Consider the following 12067-nt stretch of genomic DNA (forward strand, 5'->3'; position numbering starts at 1 on the left):
TCAGGTACATATGTGCCAGCCGTACCATACCATGACCTTCCTTTGTACCATCCTCAGGTACATATGTGCCAGCCGTACCATACCATGACCTTCCCTTGTACCATCCTCAGGTACATATGTGCCAGCCGTACCGTACCATGACCTTCCTTTGTACCATCCTCAGGTACATATGTGCCAGCCGTACCATACCATGACCTTCCTTTGTACCATCCTCAGGTACATATGTGCCAGCCGTACCGTACCATGACCTTCCTTTGTACCATCCTCAGGTACATATGTGCCAGCCGTACCATACCATGACCTTCCTTTGTACCATCCTCAGGTACATATGTGCCAGCCGTACCATACCATGACCTTCCCTTGTACCATCCTCAGGTACATATGTGCCAGCCGTACCATACCATGACCTTCCCTTGTACCATCCTCAGGTACATATGTGCCAGCCGTACCATACCATGACCTTCCCTTGTACCATCCTCAGGTACATATGTGCCAGCCGTACCATACCATGACCTTCCCTTGTACCATCCTCAGGTACATATGTGCCAGGCGTACCATACCATGATCTTCCTTTGTACCATCCTCAGGTACATATGTGCCAGCCGTACCGTACCATGACCTTCCTTTGTACCATCCTCAGGTACATATCCTCCTCAGAGTATCCTGAAGATCAGGCAAAACCTCTCCCGCCCATGTCCTGTTCACTCACTGTTACAGATAATGACATTCATCTAATCTTATCTTTTTTTACCAGTAGCTTTATCATCAGTATATCATTTTACGCTTTCTAAACGACACTTCGAACCTTCACAGCAAAGCTTCTGCAAAGCCTATAGAAAGTTCAGAAATTTAAAAGATTCCTTAAAGCGGATTACAAGACCACTTATAGCTGCTGTACTCTTGAATGAGCGTATAAATTTTCCTCTGCTTCCCGCATCGTATATACACTGGAACAAGATGTTGATACAATGGCCGACCGTGGGGAGACACAAAATCTCAGCGGACTGTATAAACAGACGCGCGAGGCCTTACATTTACCAGCATCGCCTGAACGTAGAGACAAAATATACTATATAGCGGGTACAGCTGGCTGTACATCAAGCTGAGTATGTCCTGAAAGTTTACAAAATATGCCAATTTTTTTTTTTTTGTAATCAACTGGTGAAGTCGCAGGTGGCGTTGTGGGGGAGAGAGAGGCGTCTGGCGGATCCCCTGACGGCATTAATGATCATCCTCGTCTCATTGTGTAGGTTCCATGGTTGCCAGACTCGGGTTTACGCTCGGCCGTGTATATACATTGACGCGAGGACGTGAGGAGGGTAGAAGTCAGTGCGAGGGATAATGCAGGTCTTGAGGGACGCGGTACTTAGCGTGAGAGGTGACGCAAGACCTGAGGGTCACGGAGCTCAGCGTGAAAGGTGACAAGGGACCCATAGGAGCGAAGATATCTTGAAATAAGCGAGCGATGTGGTGCAGGTCCAACGTGAAGGGAAGGAGGCTGTGGTGGCCCCATGCTGCTGGAGACTAAGGGGCGAGATACGATTTATCTTTCGTTCTGTATGAATCTGAAATCGAATGAAAACAAATCGGCTTCAAAGTAAGAATGTAATTCCATTTCACGACAAATTAACATCAGTAACACGAAATGCATTCGATAGTTTTCGTTTCATTTTCTCAGATTTATCCTAAATTTACCAAAGGCTTAAATGCTGGCCAGCCTCACTTGTGCCAGGTGTAATGTACAACCCACTGATTATCCTCGTACCATCATTGTACACATACAATATCTGGACAATTTTCGAGCGTAATGAAAGTGTTGATTTGGTGGTCTACGTCCTAGTGATGATTCGGTAAACACACCAGTGCTCCCGGGATTAGATGTGATATGCTTGTATATATTTTTTTTAGACAACCTTTGCAAATTACACAGGACAATGGAATTCTATTAATACGGTTCTGATTCTTTTAGTGCTTTTGTTTCAAAAGATAAACTAACCCAGAAAACACATATGTCTATCAAATCTTCCAGTTATCCAGGTTAGTGTCATGGCTAACATCAAAAGTCAAAAACTCTCGTAATTCCTTTATTGATGGTACGCGTCTCATGATCTACCAACGAAGCAATTTTGGTGACTGCCATACTTGGCAAGTCTCTTTCAGCGTTCAGTGGATGTCATCTGCTCCATTTATAGATACGCACACGTCTGTTCCGTCGCAATGTGTCTGAGATGTGACTGTAGTATATAGATGTCATGAGGGCTGCTTGCACCTAACGGGAGGTGATACCAGAAGCGAGTGATGTTATCTTCGCGAGGCAAGGACGAAGTGCGGAGGAGGGATGGAAAAGCTGCCAATACGTCACACGAACTTAGTTCCCTGCCTTCCGTGGCGTCAGAATATCCCTCTCAGGTCGTCGACCAAAGGTCGCAGGGTGATGTAAGAAGCGGTGGCAGATGGTGTTAGTGCTGGAGTGGAGGAGTGTAGACTAACAGAGAGTTCCCAGAACCAATTTGCGGAACGGGTTTGCCAACACATGTTGAGGGGGAGGGACTGTGTCACACTTACCGGACAACAAGTGCGGGATGAGTAAATACTTGTCTATTGAAAACTCACAAAGGAGAGATTCTTAGACAGAGTCTGTGGGTAAGATTGATCAAAAGCTTTAGCTGATATGTCATCCTTCAGAACGCCCTGTGGCAAGGATTTTCCCCTCGTAGATAAACCCAGATTCATCCTATTTCTCCCAAGCTTTGAAACCACGACGCATTGAGGGAAATCACATGAAGTTTATTACTGTTTAGCATACGTATTTCTGGATGATCTGTAGCGATCGTTCTGTGACCTGCTTTTAGTAGCTTGATGTTGGTGGTTGTGGGGATGTTGTTGTTATTGCTATAGGTGTTGTATCAAGTGAATGTGTTGTGGGCACTGTTGTAAGTACTATATCGGGTGATGTGTGTTGTGGTTACTGTTGTAGATACTGTATCCGATGTATTGTGGGCATGTTTGTACGAGCGATAGAGCTGCTGTTGTAAAAGTTGTCATACTGAAGGCAGGTTATGGATGAATTTGTACCTGTTGTGAGTCATATAACCAGCTAGTTGTAACGTTTGAATACGGTCGTAGGTGTTGTGAGTTTATCAACAATGTGAGGATTTCTTAACAACACTGAGACGAAAATCTTTCGTAATTCATTTTGTCTTCGTCTGGTTCATTTTACTTAATAATACCACTGGTACTTTATCTAGTTATAAAGCTTCCATGGTAAAGAGATTTTTACTCTGTTATCTTCGTCCGTTCTTCTTCCTTCCTCTCTCCTCCTCCTCCTTCTGTTGCATCACGCTCTCCATACACCATCCCCATCCCTCAACCTGTGAACCCTTGAACTCCCCGCCCACCCGAGGGATCCCTGACTGCCAAGATGGTACCTGAAGCCAGGCGGCGCGTTACGACGCTAGGATTTGTCGCCGGAAGGGAGCGAGGCTCCCTCGGGAAGGTCGTTAACACGGGCTTTGACTCTGTGCCTCCGAGAACAAACACGGAGAAGTGTGAATAATGAGAGAGGAAACAGTCGGGTCGTGGAGCTGCCGAACCCAGCAGCCTGAGAGGTGTTAGAATGCCTGGGACGCTTCACACACACACACACACACCCTCGTCGGAGCCTCCCACACAATGCCTGTGACTCGGCTTTTCGTTCTGCTGTCTTCTGACTGCCTCGTACAGTGTTTTGTTCTTCACTGATCACTGTGACGTTATGGTAGGAGGTGTGAGTCTGTCTGTCTGTCTGTCTGTCTGTCTGTCTGTCTGTCTGTTTGTATGTCTGTCTGTCTGTCTGTCTGTCTGTCTGTAATCTACTCGATTCAGAATTGATAACAAGTGTCCACCAAACCTCCTAAGTATATTGGTAAACGATTATACCATTATGTCATTTACTCCGGGTTGCTTGTATCCACTCATTACCTATATGTGACTTCGGTAGCAGATACCCGCCCTTCCTTTGTCACTCGAACCCATGATCTAAACAATGACAAATACAATTAACGAGACTATATACCACTACACGTGGCCTCTTCAGCACTTAAACCCTAAGAATACATGGGAGTGCTCATAATCTCCCCTAAAATACACCTCCTTTACTCATATCACTAGTCCTCCTTCAGACGCTGATGGTGTATCTTACTTCCTCTTTCTCTCTCGAGCTGCCCCTCGGGCGGAGCGGTGTGTGCTTCTGATCCATTAATGTCGACAGAGGACCTAGGCTGTGCAGTTGATCTTGGCCTTGCCCACGCCGTCGATCTATGAGACGCTGATGTTCGAGTACTAGCAGATACGTGGGTCACTCTTCGCAACCTGCCTCAAGTGTTTAATGTATTACTCTGGTGTCTTGGAACTCTAGAGGATAACAGGGAGCCGTGTGTTCCACGCTTGTGTTGTGCCAGTGCCACACACACACACACACACACACACACACACACACACACACACACACACGCAACGATTTCCACTGCAAGGCACAGTGGCCAATCTACATGCTGTACCTTAAAAGGGAACTTGTGGTCAGTTCCTATGATCGTGGAGCGTAAAGTTCAAGGAGATGACCACGTTGACGGCCTCCCCGAATCCAATTCTGACCATCCATGTGTGATGATAGACAAGACTCTTAACCTCTGACCACGACCATCAGCCCGTGGTAGTAACACTGTACGTCTCTTGACCAGGATGGTACGACCCTGAGAGCGCCACTTTACTACCCTTGACCACGACGGTGCGACCCTTGGAGTGCTGCTGTACGACCCCCACTTGAGCACGACGGTACTACCTGGGGAGCATCACTGTACGACCCCTGACCACGACGGCACGACCCTGGCAGCATCACTGTACGACCCCTGACTACGACAGCACGACCCTGAGAGCATCACTGTACGACCCTTTACCAAGAAGATACGACTCTTGAGTGTGGATGGCCTAGCCATTGATCTCACTCCTAAGGATCGGGTCGAAAGACCAGGCAATCATACTCGAGGATCGTACAAGTCGTGCTCAAGGGTCGTATCCTTCAGCTTAAGTGTCGTATCGTTCTTAACAAGAAGCTGAATGCCATGAATAGCAGATTTGTCTTTGCATTAGTGAGGGATTAACACCGGCATAGTGTCACACCATCTCAAGTGAATGTGAGTTGTGTTAGTTTAATGACAAAAGATCGTTTCCTCCCTCATAATTCGTCTTGTCTGTCTCCTTGAGTTTAACTTATCTCACGAACGCCCCAGATTACTCGGTAATATGTTTATGTTTAAGTGTAGCTCATTAAAGTGTCATATTTTTTTTTCCATCTGAGATATTAGGGCTTGAATATGCAGGAGGGTGAGAGGCGTGCATGGGATGGAGCAAATTGGAATGATGTGGTTTACAGGGTTTTACAGTTAAGGTTTTTAGGAGAGTAAAAATTTTTTAGAAAGTTAGAAATCTTTTGAAAGTTAAACGCTTTAGGAAGTTGCAATTCCTGGAAGGTTATCATCTTTACAAATTTTAAATTTGGGGGAAGGTTAGGCTTTGCAGAAAGTTAACATTTTTAGGGCAAAGTGAGTTTTTTCTAGTGAGTGATGTACATAATGAAATGTGCTCATATGAATGTTGTTTACACTACAGCCATTAAGAGAGACAATGTCTGCGTTTCCAGTTTATAATTCTATCATGAACGTAAAACAGTTTCAAAATATGGCTCTCAGCCAAAGTGTTTTGAGGTATAATCATATTTCTCTGTACATAACACACTTGTATATAACAATCTGTATGTGTGTGTGTGTGTGTGTGTGTGTGTGTGTGTGTGTGTGTGTCTGTCTGTCTGTCTGTCTGTCTGTCTGTCTGTCTGTCTGTTTATTTCTTTATCAGACTGTGAATGCATATAGATGGATAGAAGTGTGGATAGATAGATAGAGAGTAGATAGATGAATAGGTAGTTAGATAGATAGATAGATAGTAGATAGATGACTAGGTAGTTAGATAGATAGACAGAGGAATAGATATATAGATATGACGATAGAGAGATAGACAGTACATACGTTCGTATGTATACCCTTTCTAAAAAGTTTATCCTTTTGGAAAAAGCAACATGAACGTTGTTTCGTTTGCTCCTGCTTGGGGTGGCCGGATATGAAATATAGCCAGCTGCAGGAATGGCCGGATAAAAGCCTGGTTATCTGAAAGTTTTACGGCCGCCGGTAAGTTACTTATGTGGATAATAAAGGCAGCCAGCCCTCGAGTCTTGTCCTTATATAAATAAAATTCTTCTTTGGCCGTTCCTGCTGTACCACGTCTTCTACTCCCCTACCTTATTACAGTGCCCTGCCACCCTGCCCTGCCAACCTGTTCTGCCACCCTGCCCTTCCGCCTTACCCTGCCACAGTGTGGTGTGCTGGTGGACAGTCATTATCCCACAGTGTAGCGTGTTTATGAACACCAGTTGCCCTGCAGTCCGGTGGCATCATCGTTACGAACCTTTGTGTTGTGTTGCAAGGGTAAGGCACCACGGTCGTCTGGCAGTGGTACGTCTTTTAACGATTATTGCCGCTGAGCGCATCTGGGTGGTTGGTATTGGCCGAGCATTGGCCACGGCCTGGCGGAAGATGGAGGCGTATCGGTCAACGGCTGGCTGAGGCGAGGAGAGCAACTGAACACGGCTGGCTGAGGCGAGGAGAGCGCTGGACACGGCTGGCTGAGGCGAGGAGAGCACTAGCTGAGCATGGCTGGTTGGAGACGGAGGGGTATTGGATATGGCTGGCTGAAGCTGAGGAGGAGCAGGACATGACTGGCCTGCTGAACGTGGTCAAAAGCTGGAGGAGCAACGGATGCAGTTGGCAGAAGTTGGGAGGTACTGGAGTGGGCTGGTTGAGGGTGGGGAAGACCTGAGTGCTGGCTAGGATTTTGGAGCGTCTGACCGGAAGTGTTGAGTTTGTAGGAACGCGGTCCATGGAAGGATTAGGCTCCCTAAGGCTAGAAAAGTGTTTGACAAATTTGGCTGAAAGTAGACGAGAGTTGAACGAGGCTGACTGAGGCGAAAGGACAGTGTACACAAAAGGCGAAGCTGGCGATTGCTGAGCACAGCAAGCAGAAAATAAGAGACGGTGATGGAAAGTCCGGAAGCGCACAGAGTATAGAATCATTGGCCATTGGAATTCAAGGCTAAGGATGTTGTGGATGCGGTTTTCTGATGTTGATGGAAGGGTACCTGAGGACGTAGGTTCTCTGGGCGACGAGAATAGTCGACCCTTCACATGATGCTGCCTCACTGCTACGAATATTCTTAGTAACTGTATCTTAAACAAGCTGTAAAGCTTACACATACAAAATACTTTCAAGCAACGAAAAATTACAAGTAGGGAAAGACAGATTCTACTTGTCTTGATGGGATGTGAAGGACATGGCTCACCAAATGATAACCTTTGCTCCCTGCTGATCTCACGTTGCCCTAGGATCAAACACACACACATACACACACACACACACACACACACACACACACACACACACACACACACACACACACACACACACATCTTATGCTAGGAAAGTCATAAAATGATTATGCAGTTAGAACGAAAACTCATAAGAGGAAAATTCCCCCATACATCCGTCTTTCCAAAGCGCTGGTGTTTGAGAAGAAAACTGGACATGATAGAATTCAGGGTAAATGGCGGTGAGGTGGGCCGTAGGGCGTGAGCAACGTTGTATATATCGCGGGGGAATATTTCACAGCCTGGCGGGACAGGACGGGAAATGGGATGAGGATAGACACCACATTGTGGGCTGCTGGTGGGTGATGTATGTGGCGCGAGTCAGGTCCTCGGTGAAGATAGCTACTTATTGTGTATAGGCACCAAGTGATGGCGGACGTCCCCTGTGGAAAATAATAACTATGATTCCTTGCGGTTGATGAGGATTAACTACGGGTCGTGTAAGATGTGAGGACATAGATGTATAGATGAAAACCAGGAGTCATCTCGTTAGAACAGGCAAGATAAAGGGACCTCTTACATGATCGAACTTAGAGTCGAAGTGAACCTCATACTCTATGTCTGGGTTGGGCCAGAAGCTGATAAAATATCGGCTGAAAGTGTGAGGCCAGAACGTAAGGTTATTGGAACCTTGAGGCGGGAGGAAGACCTAAGCAGGAATGGATGGGATATGAGGTGTACGCGCGCGCGTGTGTGTGTGTGTGGGTGTGTGTGTGAGGAGGAGTTATGAGAGGACCACAGGCATGAGAGACGGGGGCAGGAAGAGTCCCCGCTCAATGGGACGGACCCTGTACGACTGGCTGAACTCAAACGATGGGGAAAGTTACAGTAACGTTACGTCTGAAGTGTCGTAGTGAGCGTCATCATAACCCGTCTAGTATACTGCACCGTCACCACTGGCATCACCACAGTCCACCAGGTGCTCCCTGGAAATCCTCAACTACCCCATGGCAATCACCCACGGGCTTGAGACATCAACCCCCGAGCCACAGGGGACGAAAACGTATCCTCTCTCTCTCTACCCCTCCACCTGATCTGACTGAGGGTCTATTGTGTCTCCTCAGTAACCATTACTCTGGGTTCTCCTCTGGACCCTTTGTGACGTCCCCTCTGGCCTCCCCTGATGCCCTCCCTTCGCCACCATTACCGGCAGTGTACAACACGTCAGGGCCACTCCCACCGCCCTCCTGTGTGCCTGTCACCACACTCACTTTACACTGGGCCACAAGACCACATTAGACAGTGTCCAGTTACGGCCATTCCCCTAAGTACTGAGGTTCAGTATTTCCGAAGGTATATTTCGATTTCATGCCCTCAAACCGGTTCAGTCATATGTGTATCTCCGTCTCTTGATCTCGTAAGAGACCACGATATGTCAACTATCGTGAAAATGATAACATGATATACACCTGGGAACGAGTGTACGACACTTTGAGGTAAGTGTGTTTTATGATCCATCCCGAACGGGCAGGATGCTCGAGGTAATGGAGGTGAGTATGAGGAGGCAAGACACTTCTACAAGTACTTCCTTCTCGACACATTTACGGCATCAAGTATTCCCCCTGGGGCGCTTTTGAGGAGGTTTCCATGTCTCTCTCTCTCTCTCTCTCTCTCTCTCTCTCTCTCTCTCTCTCTCTCTCTCTCTCTCTCTCTCTCTCTCTCTCTCTCTCTCTCTCTCTCTCTCTCTCTCTCTCTCTCTCTCTCTCTCTCTCTCTCTCTCTCTCTCTCTCTCTCTCTCTCTCTCTCTCTCTCTCTCTCTCTCTCTCTCTCTCTCTCTCTCTCTCTCTCTCTCTCTCTCTCTCTCTCTCTCTCTCTCTCTCTCTCTCTCTCTCTCTCTCTCTCTCTCTCTCTCTCTCTCTCTCTCTCTCTCTCTCTCTCTCTCTCTCTCTCTCTCTCTCTCTCTCTCTCTCTCTCTCTCTCTCTCTCTCTCTCTCTCTCTCTCTCTCTCTCTCTCTCTCTCTCTCTCTCTCTCTCTCTCTCTCTCTCTCTCTCTCTCTCTCTCTCTCTCTCTCTCTCTCTCTCTCTCTCTCTCTCTCTCTCTCTCTCTCTCTCTCTCTCTCTCTCTCTCTCTCTCTCTCTCTCTCTCTCTCTCTCTCTCTCTCTCTCTCTCTCTCTCTCTCTCTCTCTCTCTCTCTCTCTCTCTCTCTCTCTCTCTCTCTCTCTCTCTCTCTCTCTCTCTCTCTCTCTCTCTCTCTCTCTCTCTCTCTCTCTCTCTCTCTCTCTCTCTCTCTCTCCCTCTCCCTCTCCCTCTCCCTCTCCCTCTCTCTCTCTCTCTCTCTCTCGAGCAGTTGAGGGGGCCGTACATACCCACCATTACTTCTCTGACCCACCATCCATCACCCTCAGGCAAGGTTAACCCATCACCATCACAAGCTGAGTTTATATAAGTCAAGATCTCGCAGCAGTTAGCAAGTGGACAAAATAGACATCATTGAGGCCCCACAGGGTAGATGTGTAAGTCATTTTCTGGATCGTCATTTTTTGAAAATACGCATCGGTACAGGTCTCAATATATCATATTCCTGATGGCCTATTAACAGTCTCGCCATTCTGGTTTAGGTTATGATATACGAATCACGAAAGTCGTTCATCTTTCTTATTTTTCAAAAGGTGTGTATTGACGGCCAATTGAATCCCGTTTTCTTTTTCTCCTGTTTCGTTTGAGTTAAGCGTTTCTGTGGTTGTGTCTTGCATATTATATATTACATTGCCCGGCGCTTCTCTCTGCTTTATTTTTTCTCTCTTTGATTCGAAGTGCATCCTAGACTGTATGTGGGGTACTTCTTTACGAAGCCATTGTTCAAGAACGCTCTTCACTCCGAGGCTGCGCTACACTCAGTAGAAGGAACAGGATAGACTCCTTTGAAGTGAGAAGTCATTGACAAGAAGGTGTTTTTCTTTTGTATGATTATAAACATTTTCATACCATACACCTCCAGGTCCGCCTTCTCTGAGGCTTCTGTACCTTCGAGAATCCAATACAGTCTGGAAGTTGGGGTCAGAAGGTACTTGACCTGACATGCTTGCACTCCTTTCCATCCATTGACAATGATAAAGGCTTGCCGAAGGACGTAATGTACCCATTACCAAAGGATGACAAAGGAGAGTATGAACTGTAGGGTAAGCTGTGACTCGATTGCCCGGTCTGAGGTTCGAGCCAAGGGGCTTTTTTCGTCGCCTTATCTCCTTCTTGTATTATAGGAAACATGTTATGCTTCGCTGAGAGTCCATACTTGGATTTCAACCGTCAGATATTTCGATCTTTTTTCTTTATTCCCTCTATCTTAAGCTGAGGACTACTGTTCCATTGGCCTCTGAGGTGTGGCATTTTGCTAACCAGCGAAATCAAGGGGAAGTGGAAACAGCTATTGATTGTCTTGCTGCGCCACTGGCGAGCATCCTGTGGGAGCTTGCCGTGGCAATTCCCCAGCCGTATTGCTGTCTGGGTTAATAAGGTTACCTACTTACTGAGGCCGTATTACCAGCGACACTGAAGTACCATCTGGGCGGTAATACTCCTTGGTATAGTGCAGGCCGCTGGAGGGAGTGAGCTTGATGAAGATGGGAGACTCCGTGTTCAGCATCATCTTTGGAAAGAGGAAACCCAGTCACGATGCTTATCATGATTTGCTAGGTAATCCCCGATGATTAGGTTGGCTGGATTCCCCTTGTATGAACCCCACATGAACCTCGCTACCGCCAAAGAATAGTTTCCTTCAACCCCGCGCGTTATATAATGCTACATTAGCGGGTTTGATGACAAGACAGGTACTCAGAATCCTTACCAGGCCATCTCATCTGATCAGGCACTAACACGAGTGACTCCTCCCCATTTCTCCTGAACCCCCTCACAAATCTGTGATCAACCTACAAGAACTCAGAAAAACTTCAGTGGAAACTGACAGTACCTTCCACAACGTGAGGTGAACTTCCAGATATTGTATGTATACACAACGGCAAGTGTCAGAATGAGAGTTTGTTATGGTGTCCTCCACCCACCAGTCACTCTTCCATCCACCAGTCTGTCCTCAACCAAGCAGTCTCTCCTCACCCACTAATTTCTCCTCCACCCATTAGTCTCTTCACTCGCCAGCCTGTCCGTGAAACGTATTTCAAATATCCTCTACTCTACATACGCCCATTTTCTATTGCCGAGATCATTCACTCACCATTAGCATTCCTCATTTGATTATCACAAGGACCTTTTTCACATTAACTGTTCCATGTCCGAATAGTAACCTCGTCATTAACATATAAGGTCAACCTTCAATGATTAGGAAGAGCGTTCGTTCTCTGATAAGATTGATAAAGTTCAGGGAAAACCATTGCATGACCTGAGAGTCGTATACGTACAAAAGAGAGGAAAAGAAATGGGTTTTATATTCGCCTAATTTTGGAGCTATGGAGTCTCTTGTTTCTTGGGCGCGAGGCGTAATATGGCCAGTGATTAATAGGAAAATGAGCATGGGAGGATGGGCGTAATAGATTATCTATTGGTATATTGTTCCAGGTCATTTAGAATGACAGCTATGAGAGCCTCACTTTCTACCCCCTTC

The sequence above is a fragment of the Panulirus ornatus genome, chromosome 35 (genome assembly GCF_036320965.1).
Source record: "Panulirus ornatus isolate Po-2019 chromosome 35, ASM3632096v1, whole genome shotgun sequence".
NCBI classification, from domain to species: domain Eukaryota; kingdom Metazoa; phylum Arthropoda; class Malacostraca; order Decapoda; family Palinuridae; genus Panulirus; species Panulirus ornatus.